At 53.9% G+C, this 24255-nt stretch overlaps 1 pseudogene; it reads right to left on the reverse strand.

The window, feature by feature from the left end:
- Positions 1 to 24255, reverse strand: part of LOC135405017 (zinc finger protein 11-like) — a 269730-nt pseudogene that overhangs the window by 128292 nt on the left and 117183 nt on the right.

Here is a 24255-nt window from a genome sequence, read left to right on the forward strand (position 1 = left end):
GCCAGACAAAAGGTGCCAGCACAGGAAGCTCTTGCTGCCCAAGAAGTGCCCAGGCTGCCCCAACAACTGCACCTCAAAGCCAAAGCTTCCAGACTTTTTTCCTGGTGGAAAGAGCTGCTGTTCCTTTTTTTCTGCCCTGCGCTGCAATTGCCGGTCCCACCTTCTGGAAGATTGAATCCAAATAAAGATTCCTACCAGACAAAAGTTGCCACCACAGAAAACTCTTGCTGCCCCAGAAGTGCCCAGGCTGCCCCAACAACTGAACCTCAAAGTCAAACCTTCCAGACTATTTTTCCTGAGGGAAAGGGCTGCTAATTCCCTTTTTTTTAGCCCACTCCTGAATAGGTCAAAGTAACATCCAAAATAGACTCCAGATAAAGATTCCTGCCAGACAAAAGTTGCCACCACAGGAAGCTCTTTACTGCCCAAGAAGTGCCCAGGCTGCCCCAACAACTGCACCTCAAAGCCAAAGGATCCAGACTTTTTTTCCTGGTGGAAAGAGCTGCTGTTCCCTTTTTTCAGGCCTGCGCTGCAATGGCCGGTCCCACCTCCTGGAAAAATTTACTCCAAATGAAGATTCCTGCCAGACAAAAGGTGCCACCAAAGAAAACACTTCCTGCACAAGAAGTGCCCAGGTTGCCCCAACATCTACACCTGAAGCCAAAGCTTTCAGACTTTTTTTCCTGGTGGAAGGAGATGCTGTTCCCTTTTCTGTGCCCTGCGCTGCAATGACCGGTCCCACCTCCTGGAAAATTGAATCCAACTGAAGATTGCTGCCAGACAAAAGGTGCCACCACAGAAAGCTCTTGCTGCCCAAGAAGTGCCCAGGCTACCCCAACATCTGCACCTGAAGCCAAAGCTTCCAGCCTTTTTTTCCTGGTGGAAAGAGCTGCTGTTCCCTTTTTTCTGCCCTGCGCTGTAATGGCCGGTCCCAACTCCTGAAAACTTCAGTCCAAATGAAGATTCCTTCCAAACAAAAGGTGCCACCACAGAAAGCTCTTCCTCCCAAGAAGTGCCCAGGCTGCCCCAACAACTGAACCTCAAAGTCAAAGCTTCCAGACTATTTTTCCTGAGGGAAAGGGCTGCTAATTTTTTTTTTTTTTAGCCCACTCCTGAATAGGTCAAAGTAACATCCAAAATAGACTCCAGATAAAGATTCCTGACAGACAAATGTCTTACCACAGAAAGCTCTTTGCTGCCCAAGAAGTGCCCAGGCTGCCCCAACAACTGCACTTCAAAGCCAAAGCTTCCAGCCTTTTTTTCCTGGTGGAAAGAGCTGCTGTTCCCTTTTTTCTGCCCTGTGCTGCAATGGCCTGTCCCACTTTCTGGAAAATTGAATCCAAATAAAGATTCCTGCCAGACAAAAGGTGCCACCACAGAAAATTCTTGCTGCCCAAGAAGTGCCTAGGCTGCCCCACCAACTACACCTGAAGCCAAAGCTTCCAGACATTTTTTCCTGGTGGAAAAGAGCTGCTGTTCCCTTTTGGCAGGCCTGCGCTGCAATGGCCGGTCCCACCTCCTCAAAAATTCAATCCAACTGAAGATTCCTGCCAGACAAAAGGTGCCACCACAGAAAGTTCTTGCTGCCCAAGAAGTGCCCAGGCTGCCCCAACAACTACACCTGAAGCCAAAGCTTCCAGACTTTTTTTCCTGGTGGAAAAAGCTGCTGTTCCGTTTTTTCAGCCCTGTACTGCAACAGCCTGTCCCACCTTCTGGAAAATTGAATCCACCTGAAGATTCCTGCCAGACAAACGTTGCCACCACAGGAAGCTCTTGCTGCCCAAGAAGTGCCCAGGCTGCCCCAACAACTGCACCTCAAAGCCAAAGCTTCCAGAGTTTTTTTCCTGATTGAAGGAGCTGCTGTTCCCTTTTTTTTTGCCCTGTGCTCCAATGGCCGGTCCCACCTCCTGAAAAACTGAATCTAAATGAAGATCCTTGCCAGAGAAAATGTGCCACCACAGAAAGGTCTTCCTGCCCAAGAAGTGCCCAGGCTGCGCAAAAACTGCACCTCAAAGCCAAAGCTTCCAGACATTTTTTCCTGGTGGAAAGAGCTGCTGTTCCTTTTTTTCTGCCCTGCGCTGCAATGGCCGGTCCCACCTCCTGAAAACTTCAATCCAAATGAAGATTCCTGCCAGACAAAAGGTGCCACCACAGAAAGTCTTGCTGCCCAAGAAGTGCCCAGGCTGCCCCACCAAATGAACCTCAAAGTCAAACCTTCCAGACTTTTTTTTCCTGATGGAAAGAGCTGCTAATTCCCTTTTTTTTGGCCCACTCCTGAATAGGTCAAAGTAACACCCAAAATAGACTCCAGATAAAGATTCCTGCCAGACAAAAGGTGCCAGCACAGGAAGCTCTTGCTGCCCAAGAAGTGCCCAGGCTGCCCCAACAACTGCACCTCAAAGCCAAAGCTTCCAGACTTTTTTCCTGGTGGAAAGAGCTGCTGTTCCTTTTTTTCTGCCCTGCGCTGCAATAGCCGGTCCCACCTCCTGAAAACTTCAATCCAAATGAAGATTCCTGCTAGACAAACGGTGCCACCACAGAAAGTTCTTGCTGCCCAAGAAGTGCCCAGACTACCCCAACAACTGCACCTCAAATCCAAACCTTCCAGCCTTTTTTTCCTGGTGGAAAGAGCTGCTGTTCCCTTTTGGATGCCCTGCGCTGCAATGGCCGGTCCCACCTTCTGGAAGATTGAATCCAAATAAAGATTCCTACCAGACAAAAGGTGCCACCACAGAAAACTCTTCCTGCCCAAGAGGTGCCCAGGCTGCCCCAACAACTGAACCTCAAAGTCAAACCTTCCAGACTATTTTTCCTGAGGGAAAGGGCTGCTAATTCCCTTTTTTTTAGCCCACTCCTGAATAGGTCAAAGTAACATCCAAAATAGACTCCAGATAAAGATTCCTGCCAGACAAAAGTTGCCACCACAGGAAGCTCTTTACTGCCCAAGAAGTGCCCAGGCTGCCCCAAGAACTGCACCTCAAAGCCAAAAGATCCAGACTTTTTTTCCTGGTGGAAAGAGCTGCTGTTCCCTTTTTGCAGGCCTGCGCTGCAATGGCCGGTCCCACCTCCTGGAAAAATTTACTCCAAATGAAGATTCCTGCCAGACAAAAGGTGCCACCAAAGAAAACACTTCCTGCACAAGAAGTGCCCAGGCTGCCCCAACATCTACACCTGAAGCCAAAGCTTTCAGACTTTTTTTCCTGGTGGAAGGAGATGCTGTTCCCTTTTCTGTGCCCTGCGCTGCAATGACCGGTCCCACCTCCTGGAAAATTGAATCCAACTGAAGATTGCTGCCAGACAAAAGGTGCCACCACAGAAAGCTCTTGCTGCCCAAGAAGTGCCCAGGCTACCCCAACATCTGCACCTGAAGCCAAAGCTTCCAGCCTTTTTTTCCTGGTGGAAAGAGCTGCTGTTCCCTTTTTTTCTGCCCTGCGCTGTAATGGCCGGTCCCAACTCCTGAAAACTTCAGTCCAAATGAAGATTCCTTCCAAACAAAAGGTGCCACCACAGAAAGCTCTTCCTCCCAAGAAGTGCCCAGGCTGCCCCAACAACTGAACCTCAAAGTCAAACCTTCCAGACTATTTTTCCTGAGGGAAAGGGCTGCTAATTTTTTTTTTTTTTAGCCCACTCATGAATAGGTCAAAGTAACATCCAAAATAGACTCCAGATAAAGATTCCTGCCAGACAAAAACTGCCACCACAGGAAGCTCTTGCTGCCCAAGAAGTGCCCAGGCTGCCCCAACAACTGCACCTCAAAGCCAAATCTTCCAGACTCTTTTTCCTGGTGGAAAGAGCTGCTGTTCCTTTTTTTCTGCCCTGCGCTGCAATGGCCGCACCAACCTCCTGAAAAATTGAATCCAACTGAAGATTCCTGACAGACAAAAGGTGCCACCACAGAAACTCTTCCTGTCCAAGAAGTGCCCAGGCTACCCCAACAACTGCACTTCAAAACCAAAGCTTCCAGACTCTTTTTCCTGGTGGAAAGAGCTGTTGTTCCCTTTTTTCTGCCCTGCGCTGCAATGGCCTGTCCCACTTTCTGGAAAATTGAATCCAAATAAAGATTCCTTCCGGCAAAATGTGCCACCACAGAAAACTCTTCCTGCCCAAGAGGTGTCCAGGCTGCCCCAACAACTGAACCTCAAATCAAACCTTCCAGACTTTTTTTCCCGGTGGAAAGAGCTGCTAATTCCCTTTTTTTTAGCCCTTTCCTGGATAGGCCAAAATAACTCCTTAAATAGACTCCAGATAAAGATTCCTGCCAGACAAAAGTTGCCACCACAGGAAGCTCTTTACTGCCCAAGAAGTGCCCAGGCTGCCCCAACAACTGCACCTGAAGCCAAAGCTTCCAGACTTTTTTTCCTGGTGGAAAGAGCTGCTAATTCCCTTTTTTTTTAGCCCTTTCCTGTATAGGCCAAGGTAACTCCTTAAATAGACTCCAGATGAAGATTCCTGCCAGACAAAAGGTGCCACCACAGAAAGTTCTTGCTGCCCAAGAAGTGCTCAGGCTGCCCCACCAACTACACCTGAAGCCAAAGCTTCCCTCCATTTTTTCCTGGTGGAAGGAGATGCTGTTCCTTTTTTTCTGCCCTGCGCTGCAATGGCCGGTCCCACCTCCTGAAAAATTCAATCCTAATGAAGATTCCTGCCTAACAAAAGGTGCCACCACAGAAAGTTCTTGCTGCCAGAGAAGTGCCCAGGCTGCCCCAACAACTGCACCTCAAAGCTTCCAGCCTTTTTTTCCTGGTGGAAAGAGCTGCTGTTCCCTTTTTTCTGCCCTGCGCTGTAATGGCCGGTCCCACCTCCTGAAAACTTCAGTCCAAATGAAGATTCCTTCCAAACAAAAGGTGCCACCACAGAAAGCTCTTCCTCCCAAGATGTGCCCAGGCTGCCCCAACAACTGAACCTCAAAGTCAAACCTTCCAGCCTTTTTTTCCTAGTGGAAAGAGCTGCTAATTCCCTTTTTCTTTGGCCCACTCCTGAATAGGTCAAAGTAACACCCCAAATAGACTCCAGATAAAGATTCCTGACAGACAAAAGGTGCCACCACAGGAAGCTCTTGCTGCCCAAGAAGTGCCCAGGGTGCCCAACCAACTGCACCTCAAATCCAAAGCTTCCAGCCTTTTTTTCCTGGTGGAAAGAGCTGCTGTTCCCTTTTTTTTGCCCTTCGCTGCAATGGCCTGTCCCCCCTTCTGGAAGATTGAATCCAAATAAAGATTCCTGCCAGACAAAAGTTGCCACCACAGAAAACTCTTCCTGCCCAAGAGGTGCCCAGGCTGCCCCAAAAACTGAACCTCAAAGTCAAACCTTCCAGACTATTTCACCTGAGGGAAAGGGCTGCTAATTCCCTTTTTTTTAGCCCACTCCTGAATAGGTCAAAGTAACATCCAAAATAGACTCCAGATAAAGATTCCTGCCAGACAAAAGTTGCCACCACAGGAAGCTCTTTACTGCCCAAGAAGTGCCCAGGCTGCCCCAACAACTGCACCTCAAAGCCAAAGGATCCAGACTTTTTTTCCTGGTGGAAAGAGCTGCTGTTCCCTTTTTTCTGCCCTGCGCTGCAATGGCCGGTCCCACCTCCTGGAACAATTTACTCCAAATGAAGATTCCTGCCAGACAAAAGGTGCCACCACAGAAAGATCTTTGTTACCCAAGAAGTTCCCAGGCTGCCCCAACAACTGCACCTGAAGCCAAAGCTTCCAGACTTTTTTTCCTGGTGGAAAGAGCTGCTGTTCCCTTTTTGATGCCCTGCGCTGCAATTGCCTGTCCCACCTCCTGAAAAATTGAATCCAACTGAAGATTCCTGACAGACAAATGTCTTACCACAGAAAGCTCTTTGCTGCCCGAGAAGTGCCCAGGCTGCCCCAACAACTGCAACTCAAGGCCAAAGGATCCAGACTTTTTTTCCTGGTGGAAAGAGCTGCTAATTCCCTTTTTTTAGCCCTTTCCTGTATAGGCCAAAGTAACTCCTTAAATAGACTGCAGATGAAGATTCCTGCCAGACAAAAGGTGCCACCACAGCAAGTTCTTGCTGCCCAAGAAGTACCCAGGCTACCCCACCAAATGAACTCAAAGTCAAACCTTCCAGGCTATTTTTCCTGAGGGAAAGGGCTGCTAATTCTCTTTTTTTTGGCCCACTCCTGAAAAGGTCAAAGTAACATCCAAAGTAGACTCCAGATAAAGATTCCTGCCAGAGAAAAGTTGCCACCACAGGATGCTCTTTACTGCCCAAGAAGTGCCCAGGCTGCCCCAACAACTACACCTGAAACCAAAGCTTCCAGACATTTTTTCCTGGTGGAAAGAGCTGCTGTTCCCTTTTCACAGTCCTGCGCTGCAATGGCCGGTCCCACCTCCTGAAAAATTGAACCCAACTGAAGATTCCTGCCGGACAAATGGTGCCACAACAAAAACCTCTTTGCTGCCCAAGAAGTGCCCAGGCTGCCCCAACAACTGCACCTGAAGCCAAAGCTACCAGACTTTTTTTCCTGGTGGAAAGAGCTGCTGTTCCCTTTTTTCTGCCCTGCGCTGCAATGGCCGATCTCACTGAAACAGGAGGCCAGGCCCAAAAGAGTTAAGTAAGAAATTTGGGCCTGCTAACAAGCTACCAACATCCAAGACGATCTGTGCTTGTTCTGTTCTACTTACTGGACCAAAGCTTCAGAGAATAGTACAAGAACATGTAATAGGCCTAGAAGCAATAAATTAGAAATATAACAGGATCAGGTAGACATTTGAATAGGAGAAATAGGCCTGGAGCCAGGGCTTTTTCCAAGCTTCAGTGAGCAGGTCAAGAACAATGGAAAAGTAAAAGGGTCAAGCTGAGGAAGATGAGTTTAAGCCCCCAGCCCCATGGAGGAAGATGGGAACTACCCTCCGAAATGGGGAGCCAAGAGAAGCACCGCCCCAAGCCCCGCCTGAGCTCCACCTATACTCCGCCTATTATTAATATGCATTGATAAATGTTGTAATCACTTGAATATGCATTTAATCACATCTGAAGATTGTATAAAAATACTGATTTTATGTGAAGCCTTCGAGCAAGTCTGTCCAGTGCAAGCTGGCTTGCTCCCAGTGTTGAATAAACAAATACCTTGCTGCTTAAAGATAAAAAAGTCTCTGAGCAGTTTCTTGGACCGATTTTTCGGATTCATGACATCATACCATTTCTGTGACATCACACTTCCCATGTGACATCACAGCTCCCCTGTGACATCACATCTTTGTTGTGACATCAAGGATTCTCTATGACATCACATCCATCATATGACATCACATCAGATCATCCCTGTGAAATCACATCCTCCTCGTGACATCACAGCTCTCCTGCGACATCACAGCTCCCCTGTGACATCATGTCTTTCCTGTGTCATCACATCTCCCTCATGACGTCACAGTCATCATATGACATCACATCTCTCCTGTGATATCATATAATCCCTGTGATGTCACATCCTCCCATGTGACATCACAGCTCTCATGTGACATCACATCTCCCCATGACATCTCATCTTCCCCGTGACATCACATCTCCCCTCTGACATCACACCTCCACTGTGACATCACAACTCCCCTATGACATCACAACCATCATATGACATCACACCTCTTCTGTGAAATCATAACATCTCTGTGATGTCACATCCTCTCCTGTGACATCACAACTCCCCTATGACATCACACCTCTCCTTTGATATCGTATCATCCCTGTGACATCACATCCTTCCTGTGACATCACATCTCTATGACTTCACATCCATCATACGACATCACACCTCTCCTGTGATTCACATCCTCCCCTGTGACATCACATCATCCCTGTGACATCACACCTCCCATGATATCACATCTCCCCTGTGACATCACATCCAGTGACATCCAGATCCATCCCAAGGTTGGGGGGGTGTGTGAGACAGGCAGAACCACAAATGCCTGCACAGCCCAGAGCAGTCAGTGTGGGGCTGTGCTTGCTGCTGCAGAGACCCCCAGGGAACAAACACAGCCAGTAGTTTTGGGGGGGGGGGTTGTCCCTAAGGAGGACACTTGCCTTATTATTGCTTATTATTTGTAATATCTTATAGATCTATCATACAACACCTAAGGATGGATTCTATAGAATATGTGCCATAGATATTTGGGTTGGGTCTGGCTGAGCTGCAGTTCAGTTCCCCACAGCAGCCCTCCCAGGGCTGGGCTTGGCATTGGCAGCTGGAAGGGGGTTGAGAACACCCCAGTGTTTTGGCCACTGCTGAGCACAGCACCAACACTGGGACATTCCTTCCTTAGCTGAGGGCAAGAGCCTGGCAGGGGACCCAAGTAGGCCAGCTGAGCCCAACTGACCCAAGGGACATTGCAGACCATGGGAGGTCAGCTCAGCTCTAAAAGCTGAGGCAGGGAGCAGGAGGGGGGCATTCATTGTCTGATGGCTGCCTGCTGAGGAACCGTCCCGCGGACCCAAGCCCTGCTCCTCGGGAGTGGCCGACCATGGCTGCTCATGGGAAGCAGAGAACAAACCCTGCTGTCTTTTGCTTTAAATAAACTGCCTTATCTCAAACCACCAGTTGTTTTTTTTTTCCACCTTACTCTCTCCCCTATTCCACTGGGAAAGGGGAGTGATAGAGCCGCTGGGAGGGTGCCTGGTGTCCAGCCAAAATCAACCCACCACACACCTGAACACTTCCAGAGACTCCATCACCTCCCTGGGCTACTTGTTCCAATGCCTGAACACTCTCTCAGTGGAAAAAGGTTTTTTTTAACATCTAATCTGAGCCTCGCCTGATGCAACTTAAGGCCATTTCCTCTCTTCCTGTCACTAAAGGCTTTGCAGAAGAGACTGACCCCCACCCCACTAAAACCTCCTTTCAGGTCATTGCAGAGAGCAATGAGGTCCCCCCTGAGCCTCCCCTTCTCCAGGCTCAACAAGCCCAGTTCCCTCAGCCGTCCCTCAGCAGACATGTTTTCCAGAGCCTTCCCCAGCTCCGTTCCCTTCTCTGGACACGCTCCAGCCCCTCAAGGGCCTTTTGGCACTGAGGGGCCAGAACTGGACACAGCACTCCAGGTGGGGCCTCCCCAGGGCCCAGCACAGAGGGGCAATCAGTTCTCTGCTCCTGCTGGCCACACTCTTCTCCACAAAGGCCACGATGCCCTTGGCCTTCTTGCCCCCCTGGGCACACTCTGCCTCATATCCAGCCCCTGTCAAGCAGCACCCCCAAGTCCCTTCCTGCTGAGCAGCTCTCCAGCCCCTCTGCCCCCAGCCTGGAGTGTTCCAGGGGGTTGTTGGGACCCAAGGGCAGGCCCTGACACTTGGCCTTATTGATCCAGCCTTTCCAGATCCCTCTGCAGAGCCTTCCTGCCCTCCAGCACATCCACACTCACACCCAACATGGTGCTGTCCACGACTTTCCTGAGGGGGCACTCGATCCCCTGGCCCAGATCATCCCCAACGATGTTAAACAGGAGCAGCCCCAACCCTGAACCCTTGGGAACCTCACTAGTGACTGGTCCCACTTGGATTTCCTTCCATTCCCCACCACTCCCTGGGCCATCAGCCACTTTGTCACCCAGCAAACAGTTCCCCGGGCAAGCCATGAGCAACCAGTTTGTGCAGGAGATGCTGGGGGAGATGGTGCCAAAGGCTTTCTGGAATTCCACAGAGACACATCCCAGCCTTTCCCTCAGCTGCTGAGCGGGTCCTTTGTCAGAGAAGGAGATGAGGTTGGTCAGGCAGGACCTGCCTTTCCCAACCCCACGCTGGCTGGGCCTGATCCCCTCGTTGTCCTGCCCGTGCCATGGGATGGCACTGAGGAGGATCTGCTGCATGGACTTCCCTGGTCCTGAGGTCAATGGGACAGGCCAGGAGTTGCCCAGATCCTCCTTTTGGCCCTTCCTGTGCATGGGCATCCCATGTGCTTGTTGCCAGTCAGCTGGGACTTGTGCAGTTGTGCAGCACTGCTGGGGAATGAGTGAGAGTGGCTTGGCCAGCTCTTTCTCCAGCTCCCTCAGGACTCTTGGCTGCATCCCATGTGGGCCCAGGCACTTGGGGGGGTCTCACTGGCAGAGCAGGTCACTGACCATTTCCTCCTGCATTGTGGGGGCTTCTCTCAGCTCCCCATCACCAGCTTCCAGCCAAAGCCTGCCTGCCAGGTGTCCAAGGGGTCAGTTCTGCTGCCCCCTCCTTCCTTCCCCCACAATGGAAAACTCCCTCATTTTGGGTCCCTGTGCCCCAGATGGTTCCAACCACCACCTCACCCACCAGTCCCACAATCATGGAATGCTTTGGCTTGGGAGGGGCCTCAAAGAGCAACTCAGGACTCTCAGAGGAAAGATTTCCTTCCTATCTCCTCCAACCCTTCCCTCTATCCGTGTGAAGCCACTGCCCCTTGTCCTGTCACTCCAGGCCCTTGTCCAAAGTCTCTCTCCATCTTTCTTGTTGGCTCCCTTTGGGCACTGCAAGGCCACAATTAGGTCACCCCAAAGCCTTCTCTTCTCCAGCCTGAACAATCCCAGTTCTCTCAGCCTTTCCTCACAGCAGAGCTGCTCCATCCCTCTGATCCTCTTGCTGCTCCCCTCTGGACTCGCTCCAGCAGGTCCATGTCCTTCCTGTGCTGGAGCCCAGAGCTGGAGGCAGCTCTGCAGGTGGGGCAGCATTACAGCCACGCATGTTCCAGCAAGGACATGGTGGAACCTCATGGAACCAAGGACCATTGTGACACTGCAGGGCCTTCTGGAGCCAAAGGAGCCCTGGGACACTATGGAATCTCATGGAATCAAGGCAGCACTGTCACCCTGGGAAACCTCCTGGAATTCAGGGCCCATTGTGACACTGCAGCTCCCCATGGAACAAAAGGAACCCTGGGACGCTGCAGAAACTCATGGAACTAAGGGACCATTGTGACATTGAGGGGGCTGATGGAATCAGGAGTCCATTGGGACAATCCAGGGCCTCATCAAATCAAAGGAATTCTGGGACACTGTCAAATCTCCTGGAACCAAGGGTTCCTGGTGACATGCATGTCCTCCTGGAACCAAGGGAGCCCTGAGATATTTCTGAACCTCACAGAATCCAGGGGCCATTGGGACCCTGCAGAACCTCCTGCATTCAAGTGCTCCTTGTGAAACTGCAGGCTCTCCTGGAACCCAAGGATTCCTGGAACACTGCAGAGCTCACGGAACCAAGGGGCCACTGACCCACTGCAGCTCCTTCTGAAGCACAAGGGACCCTGGGACAGTGGGAAATCTCTGAGAATCCAAAGGGCATTTGGGGACTGCAGGGCCTCGTGGGACTAAAGGAACCCTTTGGAGACTGGGGAAGGCTCATGGAATTCAGGGGCCATTGGGACATGTGGGGCCTCCTGGAAGCAAAGGAACCCTGAGAATTTTTGTGGGAACAAGTTAAGGCAGCAGCAGCTGCATTCAGTTAATCAGGATCACCAAAGAGTGTTTTGGCCTTGACTGGTGTTTTCCATCCAGAGAGTGCAGTTTGCCAAAGTGGAAACCACTTGGAACGCTCTGCATGGTTTTTTCTCTGTGGTTTTCTCTGGTAGCTGAACACAGCCAGCACATGAGGGGAGGGGAATGTGTGGGATCAGGGCACTGCTTTGGGGCCATGCTGGGAATTCCAGTGGACTAAAAGACAAAGCCCAGGTGCTGTTTCCAAAGGAACCCCAATGAAAGGGGGACAGCGGAAAGACGGGAGGACAAGTCCCGCAATGGAACTCTGTGTGTGCAGCCTCATTTTCTCCTTCAGTGCCCACAGGAGAGGGGGCAAAAAGTGGGGGTTGGGACCCCTAAACTGTTTTGGGGGAAAATTGGAGATTGAGGGGACAATGGGAAAGTGGGAGGAACAGAGAAAAGGGTGGAAAAGGAGGGATGGTCTGGCAGGTCCCACAGTCCCATGGGGGTCTTTGGGCACAAGGGAGCTAGGAAATGGGGGGGCAGACCTTGAGCTTCCAACTTCCTGTGAGGTTCTGGGGGCTGCTGGATCCAATCTAAGCCTTGGATCATGCCAACAGTTTCAGATTAGAGGAATTACAGAGGTGTGACTAAACCACTTTGGTCCCCCAGGTTTTAATGATGGCAAATCAGATCTATTGCTAGAAATGAATTTATTTAGAGATACAAATGATCAGACAAAAGATCTTCATCACAATTAGTGCACAATATACACACTAAAACTACCAGGAGTACAGGATAAGATAGGACAGTGCTCTACACTAAAGCAATTGTTGAAGCAATTCTACTCAAGCTGGCACAAAAGCAAGAATTCTTAATGAGAGATGGATGGAACTCCCCCAGACCAACGCTCGTGGGGAGATCTCTGCTCTCAACCTCCAGCAGTGACCTTGGGGGGTCCCCAGCCAAGGCAGGAATCTCCACACCCACCCTCCAAGAAGGGTTCTGTTGGCAGAACCTGCCCCTGTGAAAGGGGACTGGCCCTTTGTGGTCAAAAGGGATGGACTGACAGTCACTGGACTCCAGGGGTTGCCTCACCATCAGGGGCTTCATTCGGGGTGGAAGCAGCGGCCGAAGCTCTTCCTGCAGTCGGGGCACTGGTAGGGCTTCCCTTACTGGTGGGTCCGTTGGTGTTTGGTCAAGGTAGAGCTGTGGGTGAAGCCCTTTCCACACTCCCCACACTTGTAGGGCCTCTCACCAGTGTGGATGTGCCGGTGGGCAATGAGGTGGGAGTTCTGCTTGAAGGCCTTCCCGCAGTCGGTGCAGTGGAAGGGCCTCTCATCCGTGTGCAGCCGCTGGTGCTTCAGAAGATTGGAGCTAGTGTGAAACCTCTTCCCACATTCCAAGCACTTGTAGAGTCATTCCCCAGTGTGGATGAGCTGGTGGGTGCGGAGGTGGGAAATCTGGCTGAAGCTCTTCCCACATTCCCCACACGTGTAGGGCCGTTCCCCGGTGTGGATGCTCTGGTGTTTGATCAGGCTGGAGCTCTGCCTGAAGCTCTTCCCACAATCCCCACATGAGTAGGGCCGTTCTCCAGTGTGGATGTGCTGGTGGGTGAGGAGGTTGGAGCTCCGGCTGAAGCTCTTCCCACATTCCAAGCATCTGAGGGTCTTCTCCCTGCTGGGAGCCTGCTCAGGGACCACCAGGTCAGAGCTCCCCCTCAAGCTCTGGTCACCTTCCCGGCACAGGCTGGCTCTTTCCTCCTCAGAGCACCCTGGGATGGCTTTGGAGCCCCTCCTGCGGGGGGATCTCCGGCCCTTTTCCTCCCCGCTGCCTTCCTGCGCCGGGGAGCCCTTCAAAACGGCCTCTCCCACCAGGGTCTCACGGGGGGATTTGTCCTCCGGGCTCTCCGTCCTCAGCTCGGGGCCTGGGGCAGGAAGCAAGAAGGACAGGGAGGGGATTTGCCTCCGGCCCACAGGGAAGGCCAAGGACATCCCCCCAACTCCGGCCCCGGCAGGACGGCGGCGCCAGCGGGGTTGTCCTGCAGCCGGGGCCATGCTCGGCTGACAGAGCCAGCACAACACCCGCCCAAAGGGACACTGACTTCCTCCTCACCTGCCTGGGGGGCCCAAGGCATCTTCCTCTTCCTCGCAGCCTCCTCCTCCATCCGCCCAAGCTTTGGGAAGGACAAATCCTGATGGGGGGGAAAACAAGGGCTGAGCGCGTTGGCTTGGGGGTTCCTCCTGCCCAAGTCCATCTCTAGAACTCACCGGGCATCCTGTCTCCATAAAAACCTCCAAAACACCACGATTCAGCCCAGAAAAACCCAAACCACCACCCAGATTCAGGCAAAAACCCCTCAGAAATAGCAAGAAGACCCTCGCCACCCCAAACTGCAAAAAGTTGAGATTCAGCTAGAAAATACTCCAAAATATGAAGATTCAGCCCAAAAAAAGGTGATGGTGACTGCATTTTACCCTCCAGCAGGAAAGTAATTTGATTTCAAGCTCATCTTCATGGGGCGCCCTGGGATTGGAGCCTGGGCTCTAATTAACCTCTCCTGTGCTGCCAAACAGCAGGAGCTGTATGGCCAAGGGACAAACTCTGTGATCCCTGTCAGTGTCCTTCAGGGAAATTGAGAGGAGGAAATGAAGAAACTGGTTTGGAACTAAACCGGTGTTAAAGTGGGAAAAACCTCCTTCCATGGAAATAAAACTTAGACAGTTTTTCCTGGGCTGAACAAGCTCATTCAGGGATGAAGGACTGGGACTTCTGTGGACACTTGTGCTGGTTTCTCTGGACACTTGTGTTCCTTCAGAGAGCCCCTGGAAACACTCTGCTGTTCACTCCCAGTGCCACCAGTGCCTGGGTCCTGTCTGCAGCAGCAGATTGCAGTGGGATGGGAGAAATGCTTTTCTGAGCCTCTGGGCTGGACACAGGCACAGCCTGACCCTGAACCCAAGGGAAACAAAGACAAATTCCACAGCTTTAGCTGGACCAAGGTTGGGGGGGTTTTCCTGAGGGCAGCACTAACCAGACTGTTTTGTGTGTGTGAGACAGGCAGAACCACAAATGCCTGCACAGCCCAGAGCAGTCAGTGTGGGGCTGTGCTTGCTGCTGCAGAGACCCCCAGGGAACAAACCCAGGCAATAGTTTGGGTTTATTCCTTGCTCTGTGTCAGTGGAATAGAATGTTCCACAGGAGCTCTGTCCCCCTCTGTGGCACCGGGTGGCTTGAAGCTGAAGAGGGGGGGGTGTCAAGTGCAAGTTCCCTTCTGAAGTGTGTCCCTAAGGAGGACACCTGTTCTATTACTGCTTATTATTTGTAATATCTTATAGATCTATCATACAACACCTAAGGATGGATTCTATAGAGAGAGATTGTATTTGAGGGATATGTTCCTCTCAATACCCTGTGAGCTCCACTCCCAATGCCAGCAAATTCCTGAAGCTCCCCCTTCTGTGCCCTGCAGGTTTTGGCAGATTTGCAAGAGCAGGGGAATCATTCCCTGCAGCCCCTTTGCACTGTAGGAAATGGAGCCCTGTGCACATCCTGCTGCCTCCATATTCCATTCTGGGTGTGGGAACGACCCTGTGGGGAGCAAAGAAATGCCTGGTTCTGCAGGAGCTGCAGATGCTCAAGGGGCAGCAGGACCAAGTCAGGGGCATGGGGGGGCATGGGGGGCTTTGGGGTGTGGGAGGGTCTTGGGGGAGCTGGGGAGGGGCTTTGGGGATTGGGGGTACAGACCAGGACAGACCAGCACAGACCAGTACCTCCTCACTGCTCCCCAGATCTCTCCTGGAGCTGGGCCACCTTGTTGTGGGACACCTGAGCCCCCCCAGTGCCCTCCCAGTACAGCCCAGTGCCCCCAGTACAGCCCACTGTGTTCCTGTCCCAGGGTGTGAGTGATCCCTCTTTAGGAGGGTTGGAAGTGATTTGAGGGGGGGCTGGGGAAGATTTGGGGGGATCTGAGGAGTTTGGATGGGGATTTGGGGGTTTTGAGTGCCTTTAGGGAAGTTAAAAGAGGTCTTGGGGATATTGGGGGGTCAGAGGTACCTATGGGGGGAGGGGATTAAAGGGAAAATGGAGGTTAGGAGACATTTGGGAGGGGTTAAAAGGGCATGGGGGGGAGAGGAGGGGCTGCACCACAAGCAGGTGATACCTGACACCACTCTGGTGTCCCCAAGACCCTCTTGCTGTCCCCAGTTCCCTCCTTGACACCCCGAGACCCCCCTGGTGTCTCCAATGTTCCCAGGGACTTCCCATGGCCCCAATTCCCCCCTTGACACCTCCAATTCAACTGTCCACAAACCCCTCCCCACTGTCCCCAAGGCCCATCCCTGATGTCCCCAACCCTACATCTCACCCCAGGAGCCCCCCCTGGACCCTCTGACCACAAAAACACCCCCCCACACACTCACAGAAAGGCCAAGGGCATCTGGGGAAACACTGGGGAGAGTTGGGGGGCTTTGCAGGGCCCTGGGCGATTACTGGGGGATACTGGAACACACTGGGGGGAACTGAGGGACACTGAGAGGGCACTGGGAGGGACTGGGGAGTTACTGGGGATTACCAGGACACAGCGGGGGACACTGGCAGGTTACTGGGCCATACTGGGGGTTACTGGGTGCTCACTGCAGGATCACTGGGCCATCCTGGGGGGCAGTGGGAGGTGACTGGGACACACTGGCTGGTCACTGAAGGGGTCACTGGAAGGTCACTGGCATATACTGGGGTCTAGGGATCCCCTTACCCAGATGTGGTACATTCCCCCCCCCGGATTTTGTGGGGCCATCCCTAGGACCCCTTCTTTTTGGGGCTGGGGGACCCCCTGGACCCACTGCTGGGCTTTAGGGGACCCCCCAAAATGCCCTCAAACCCCCTGAAATCCCCCCTCGACACATCAAAACATTCTCAAGGTCCCCTCAAATGCCCTCAGAGGCCTCATCCCTCCCCAGCACCCCCTAAACCCTCTCAGTGACCCGCAAAACCCACCTGGGACCCCCCAGTCCCCTTTAGGGACCCCCCAATCCCCCTCAGAGACCCTCAAAACCATCTAACACCCCGTAAACCCCCTAGAGACCCCAAAACTGCCTAAAAGGTCCCGCCAGGACCCCCAAACCTCCTCAGAGACCCCCAAACCCCACCTGGCACCCCCCCAAATCTCCTCAGAAACCAAAACCCCCTCAGAGACCCCCAAACCCCTTCAGGAACCTTCAACCACCCCCTGAGTCCCCTCAGGACACCGAACTCCCTCAGGGACCCCTCAAAACCTCCTCGGGAATCCCCGAACCCCCCCGCTAAACCCTCCCGAGCCCCCCCGGGGGACTCACAGCACTCAGAGCGAACCGCAGGCCCCGCCGCCATCACCGAGTCCCGGCTGCGCGCGCACCGCGTTCAGAGAACGCCGCCGCAGCCAATCAGCGCGCGGCCACGCCCCCGCAGCCCCGCCCCCGCCCCTGCCGCGTTGGCTGCCGGGAATCGGTGATGGCGGCGGGTCGGTCGGTGAGCTCTGAGTGCCGGCGGGGGGTGCGGGAGAGCGGGGTCTGGGGATCCCCTCGGGGGCTGCGGGGAGCGCGGCTGTGGGGGGAAAGGCTGGAGGGCTCGGGAGGGTTTAGCGCGGGGGGTTCGGAGGTTCGGAGGACCCTCTCGGGGGCCGCGGGGCCCGGAGGCCTCCCAAGATCCCGGAAGGGTGATTCGATTCCTGAAAAAGTCCCTCGGAAAAAAAAATTCAAAACCACCCAACCAAAAAAAGAACCCTAAAAAAAGGAAAAGTGAGAAAAAGGTGAAGGAAAAACTGGAAGGGCGAGGATGATATTATTGCTTTGCTTCAGTTTTCCCTTGGTCTCCTCCTTCTCAGAATCTTTGCTCCCTTCCTTTACAGAAAGCTCTTCTGCTGTTGTGTGGTTTTGTGGTCCCTTAGGGGCTTTTAGGGGTCCCTGAGGGGGTTTTTGAGGTCTCTGAAGGGGCTTGGGGGTCCCAGGTGGGTTTTGCAGGTCACTGAGAGGGTTTAGGGGATCCTGGGGGGGAGATGAGGTCTCTGAGGGGATTTGGGGTGTTTTTGAGGAGGTTTTGATGGATCCAGAAGTGGATTTCTGAGGGGGTTTCTGGGGTTTTGCCTGGATTTTGGGGGGTCACCGTGTCAGTCCTGTCTGGCCACGGCCAACTAAAACTCCTATGATGCCATTTCCCATCCCACCACAGTGCCTCTGCCAGCCCAGCGGACCGACCCTAGAGAAAGGGGATCCCAATTCCCCCCTCGAACCCCAGAGACCCCTAAAACTCAGCACACAGAGACCCCAAAGGAAGGGGGACCTGGGTGTCCCCTAGAGCCCAGCAGTGGGGTTCAGGGGATCTCCCAGACCCCAGGGGAGGGGTCCTGTGGGTGCCCCCAAAAGTCCTGGGGGAGCAGAACTGACGAAGGGGATCCCAGTGCCCCCAGTATAGCCCAGTGACCTCCCAGTGACCCTCAGTATGGCCCAGTAACCTCCTCAGTGACCAGCCAGTGTGTCCCAGTGACCTCCCACTGCCCCCCAGTATGGCCCAGTGATCCTGCAGTGAGCACCCAGGAACCCCCAGTATGGCCCAGTAACCTCCCAGTGTCCCCCACTGTGTCCTGGTAATCCCCCAGCAACTTCCCAGTCCCTCTCAGCATCACTCAGTTCTCCCCAGTCCCTCCCAGTGCCCCCTGGTTCCCCCCAGTGTGTCCCAGTATCCCCCAGTAATCCCCCAGTGCCCCACAAACCCCCAAGTTGTTCCCAGTGTGTCCCCAGATGCCCTTGGGCTTTCTGTGAGTAGGGTGGTAGTGGGGGTTGTGGTCAGAGGGTTCAGGGGGGCTCCTCGGGGTGAGATGGAAGGTTGGGGACATCAGGGTTGGGTTTGGGGACAGTGGGGTTAAGTTTGGGGACAGTGGAATTGGGGGTGTCAAGGGGGGAGTTGGGGTTGGGGAGGCCCTGGGGACATTGGAGACACCAGGGGGGTCTCGAGGTGTCAAGGGGAGAACTGGGGACACCAAGAAGTTCTTGGGGACACCTGGGGGGGTCTCAGGACTCACCTGCCTATGGTGCAGCCCCTCCTCTTCCCCCCCAGGCCTCTTTAACCCACCCAAAATGTCCCTTAACCTCCATTTTCCATTTAATCCCCTCCCCCCACAGATCCCTTTGATGCTCCAATGCCACCAAAACCCTTTTTAACTCCCCCAAATACACTCAAAGACCCCCAACCCCCCCCAAATCCTCATCCAACCCCCCCAGGTCCCCCCAAATCTTTCCCAGCCCCTCCCTCAAATCCATTCCAATCCCCCTCAAAGAGGGATCACCTGGCACCCTGGGACAGGAACACAGTGGGCTGTACTGGGGGCACTGGGCTGTACTGGGAGGGCACTGGGGGGGCTGAGGTGTCCCAGGACAACATGGCCCAGCTCCAGGAGAGATCTGGGGAGCAGTGAGGAGGTACTGGTCTGTACTGGTCTGCACTGGTCTGTACTGGTTTGTACCCCCAATCCCCAAAGCCCCTCCCCAGCTCCCCCAGGACCCTCCCAGAACGAAAAGCCCCCCAGGCCCCTGACTTGGTCCTGCTGCCCCTTGAGTGTTTCCAGCTCTTGCAGAACCAGGCATTTCATCAGCAAATGTGCAGGTGACACCAAGCTGGGGGTGTGTTGATGTGCTGAAAGGCAGGAGGGCTTTGGAGCACAGATGGTGTGAGGAGAGGCTGAGGGAGCTGGGGGTATTGAGGCTGGAGAAGAGGAGGCTCAGGGGAGACCTCCTGACTGTCTGCAAGTCCCTGCCAGGAGGTTGGAGCCAGGTGGGGGTGGGGCTGTTGTGCCAGGAAGCAGCAGTAGGACAAGAGGGCTGGGTCTTGAGCTGTGCCAGGGGAGGTTTAGGTTGGATATTGGGAAGCAATTTTTTCCTGAGGGAGTAATCAGGCCTTGGAATGGGGTGGGCAGGGAGGGGGTGGAGTCAGCGTCCCTGGAGGTGTTGAAGGTGAGAGTGGATGTGGCCTCAGTGCCATGGTCTGGGAAGCACGGTCGGGTTGGATCAAGGGTTGGACTTGATGATCTCGGAGGTCTTTTCCAACCTGATTGCTTCTGTGATTCTGTAATTGCCATTCCTATGGCAGCACATGCTTGAGGCTCTATCCCCAGGGTGATAGAGATGTCTGTCCATATGTATCTCCAAGGTTAGTCTGTAAATGTGTGGTGTTAGCAAAGCAGGCTGAGTTCTGGGCTGGTTGTAGAAGGAGAAAGAAGCCCAGAGGCCAGTGCAAGCAGGCAGCCCTGAGCTTGCACCTGATGTCCCCTCCCTGCAGGTTCCTGTCCTTGAGCCCAGGCCCTGAGGTGAGGCTGAGAAGTGGCGCGGAGGTGAGCCCAGAGCTGTCCCTGAGGGGAGGCTGAGAATAAGTGCAAGGCAGAGGTGCTGCTGAGGAAGGAGAGCCCCGTGGTGGGGAAGAGGGCAAAGCTGTGAGTGCCCATCCCCGAGAAGGTGCTGTCTCCATCCCCTGTGTGCCAGGTGAGCTGGGGCTTTGCTGCAGAGCTGCGGGCGCTGATTTGAGCGTCTCCAAGTGCTGAGATGGTGGGCACCCAGGAACACAAACTGTGCCTGGCCACGGAGCCTGCAAAGAGGAGCAGAGATAGCCCTGGCAGTGTGGGGGGCCAGGTTGTCCCTGTGCCTTCCCCTGCAGGCCCTGTCTGTCCCTGCTGGGCCCCTGTCCATCCCCATCAGGTCCCTGCCCGTCCCCCCCGGGCTGAGCTCCCCCCAGGAAGTGCCGTGGAGCTGAAGCTGCTGCCATCCCCCCCTGCAGCCGCTGCCCCAGCCAAGGGAGCAGCAAAGGCAGGGCCAGGAGCAGAGGCAGCAGCAGGGGAGCCCTGGGGGGGCCGGGAAGCTCTTGTGTGGGTCAGGAAAGAGGCGCTGGGCACGAGGCCGGGGCTGTGCTGAGCAGGCCCAGCCCTCACATCCCCCCAGCCAACGCCGGCTGCCCGGGGGGCTTGGGAGGGACCCCCAGCCCGTGTGCCCCACACTGAGCTGGCAGAGAGAGAGCCAAGGGACAGGGCCACGGGCAGGGCCCCGGGTGAGGGACAGGCAGGGCCATTGCAGGGCCACGGTGAGGGCACAGCCTGTGGCAGCAGAGCTGCCCAGGGCCGGGGGCAGCCGGGGGTGTTGGTACCAGGCAGTGGTGGGGCCGAGCAGAGCAGGAGGCCTCTTGCAGAGCCCTGGAGCAGCCTCCCACTTGCCAGCCCTGCCCTGGTGGGGTGACACTGTCCCCTTCCTACAGGACACTCCCCCAGAACTCTTTAGGGGGGCCTTTTGTGTCTATTCCTGGTTGCTGATTCCTGCTGGGGACCTGAGGGCCCCTCTGCAATCCCATCCATATGGCGCAATCTCCTCTGCAGAGTTTGACTCACTGCAGACTTTGCAGGGAAATCTGTGCTGGCAGCTGCATCCTGAGCCTGAGGGCAGTTTGTATCCCTGAGTGCTGATCCATCCTGGGGACCCAAGGGATCCTCTGCCACTCCATCCATGCAGCAGGAGTCACCCTCCTGCCCTTGACTCCCTGCAGAGGAACAAGTGCCATCTCTCTGTTTGGGAGAAGCCAGATGCTGCCCCTGGGCCATCAGAAGTGGTGCTGAAGCCTCTTTCAGCCCAGCCCCAGGTGCAGTTTTCTCATCCCCTCACCGAGTGCCCGCTCCCCCAGCCGGCACTGACCAACCAGGGTGTTTGGCACACGTGGTTTGGTGGTTTGGAGAAACAGCCCCGTGCTGGCAGGGGGCCAGAGAACCTCGAGGAACAGCCCTGGAGAGATTTAAGTGACACTACATTAATACAGTTTTTGCTTAACATATAGCAACTCAATCAAGTGCTCATGAAGTGACCTCACTCCCCTCATCCTCCCAATTAAACACCTTTTTTTGGACTGAATCTTCATATTTTGGCGTATTTTTTGGCTGAATTTTAACTTTTTGCATTTTGTGAGGGGGTTCATCACACTAGTTCTGAGGGGTTTTTTGCCGGAATGTCGATGGTTTGGGTTTTTCTGTGCTAAATCTTGGTGTTTTGGAGGTTTTTATGGTCACAGGATGCCCAATGAGCTCCAGAGATGGACTTGGGCAGGAGGAATCCCCAAGCCAACACGCTCAGCCCTTGTTTTCTCTCCTATCAGGATTTTTCCTTCCCAAAGCTTGGGCAGATGGAGGAGGAGGCTGCGAGGAAGAGGAAGATGCCTTGGGCCCCCCAGGCAGGTGAGGAGGAAGTCAGTGTCCCTTTGGGCTGCTCTTGTGCTGGCTCTGGCAGCCTGTGGTGGTTTGAAAAACAGGAATTTCAAAAAGCTAATTTTAGAATTTTTTCCTACAAATTTATCTGATGTGAGAGAGAGGAATTTTTGAGACACACACACAACTTAGTATAGGGGGAGGGGTATATATATTACAGTTTATATATACATATATACATATATATATATACACGTGGCAATTTAACTATCTCTTCTATGGTGAAACAATATATATACATAGATCGTTTCTCCTTTCCTTCAAAAAAGAGTCCAGAAGGAAAGGAGAAGAAATCCTCTTGCACTTTCAGGCCACAGCTCTTCCAAATTAATTTTCTGCGGCACTGGTAAATGTCTCTTATTTTTAAGGCAGCAGTTTTGATTTGTCACAGCTAGGATTCTTCTTTCTTCTGCAGCACGAAATACTAGGGATTAAAGTCTTTATCCCCTGCTCTTGTTAAGTGGAGGTTCTGGCCCCCAGAGGTTCTGGCGCCCGGGGAATGAGTTCTCGGAGATTTCCACCTCTCCTCCCCAGGGAATAAGAGTTCTAAGGTTTTTAGTTTAGTTCAAGTTCTTACCCTAGAACTGAGTCCAACTGACTCTCTTTGTCTCCATCTGCTCTGTTCTTGGATTCACTGGTTTGGCTGTTGCTGCAGGGTCCAGCCAACTTCTCACCACTTCTCCCCCTCCACGGTGGGAAAAGGTGGTGAGGTCAGCTGGAGAAATCCTGGGGAGTTTAACTCCTGCAGTCCTGGCTGGGCCAGGACAGCGGGGCCCAGGGACTCCCCCAAACCCATGGGAGGAGATTCCCCTCGGCACTTCCATGACTGTGTGCTGCAGCCACCTTTCCAAAGGTCAGGGCTCTTCAGCTTGGCCCTCTCCAGCCACCCCTCGACTCGCGCTGGCTCCGCTCCAGCGCCGCGTCTGCGCCGATTGCAGCCCTCTGGCACCATCGGGCACCTCTGCCGCGTTCCTCCCCCGCCACTGCGAGGGGGGGAAGAAAATGCAACCCAGGGGGTCTTCCTGATCTTTCGGGGTCCCCCTCGGTCACTGGCTTCAGGGGGGCTCCACTCAGTGGCTGTGCTGCTCCTGGTCCCCCCGGCCAGGAGCTGAGGGCAAAGGCCCCCCGGCCCAAACCACACGAGTCCCGTTCAAAGCATGGCTGCCTCTCCTTCCAGCTACGCAGTTAAATATAACCCCTTCTCTTCCGTTTCTGTGAGCAGGTAATTTCTGCAAGGGTGCACAAAGTTTTTAATTGGTCCAGTATCAAAAACACCACCCCAGGGCAGACTAGCACAAGCACCAGGGGGAAAGGTTTTTTTTCAAACCACCACAATTTCCACCCCTCGCCCTTGCGAAATTACATACTTACAATGACTTCAAATTCTACAACTAACATACAATGTTCAATAAACAAAATATAATGAAAATTTTTCTACTACAATTCAATACAACATTATTACTAACTTTATCTTAAGTATTTATATCACAACTACAGTTTTGTTTTCTATAATGGTTTAGTCTGTTGTGTCAGAAAACGTTCTTAGTTGTTTTAAAACAGAGTTTCATAATTTCTGCTTGCATGATCTAGGCATGCATGATCTAGCATGATCCCCGGCTGCAGAACAGCCCCCCTGCTGGGGCTGGAGTTGGGGGGATGTCCTTGGCCTTCCCTGTGGGCCGGAGGCAAATCCCCTGCCTGTCCTTCTTGCTTCCTGCCCCAGGCCCCGAGCTGAGGACGGAGAGCCCGGAGGACAAATCCCCCCGTGAGACCCTGGTGGGAGAGGCCGTTTTGAAGGGCTCCACGGCACAGGAAGGCAGCGGGGAGGAAAAGGGCCGGAGATCCCCCCGCAGGAGGGGCTCCAAAGCCATCCCAGGGTGCTCTGAGGAGGAAAGAACCAGCCTGTGCCGGGAAGGCGACCGGAGCTTGAGGGGGAGTTCTGACCTGGTGGTCCCTGAGCAGCCTCCCAGCAGAGAGAAGCCCTTCAGGTGCTTGGAATGTGGGAAGAACTTCAGTCACAGCTCTGACCTGACCCGACACCAGCACATCCACACTGGGGAACGGCCCTACATGTGTATGGAATGTGGGAAGAGCTTCAGTCAGAGTTCCGACCTGATCCGACACCTGCACATCCACACTGGGGCACGGTCGTACTCATGTGGGGAATGTGAGAAGAGCTTCAGGGACAGCTCCAGCTTGATCCGACACCAAATGATCCACACTGGAGAACGGCCCTACACATGTGGCAAATGTGGGAAGAGCTTCAGGGACAGCTCCAACCTGATCCGACACCAGCGCATCCACACCGGGGAACGGCCCTACAAGTGTAGGGAATGTGGGAAGAGCTTCAGGTACAGCTCCCACCTGATCCGACACCAGCTCATCCACACTGGGGAATGGCCCTACACCAGGGAACGGCCCTACACGTGTGGGGAATGTGGGAAGAGGTTTCAGACCAGCTCCAATCTCTTCCAGCACCAGCGGACGCACACGGATGAGAGGCCCTTCCGCTGCACCATCTGCGGGAAGGGCTTCAACCGGAACTCCAACCTCATCACCCACCGGCGCATCCACACCGGTGAGAGGCCCTACAAGTGTGGGGAGTG

This window comes from Pseudopipra pipra, chromosome W (assembly GCF_036250125.1).
Source record: "Pseudopipra pipra isolate bDixPip1 chromosome W, bDixPip1.hap1, whole genome shotgun sequence".
Classification (NCBI taxonomy): Eukaryota; Metazoa; Chordata; class Aves; order Passeriformes; family Pipridae; genus Pseudopipra; species Pseudopipra pipra.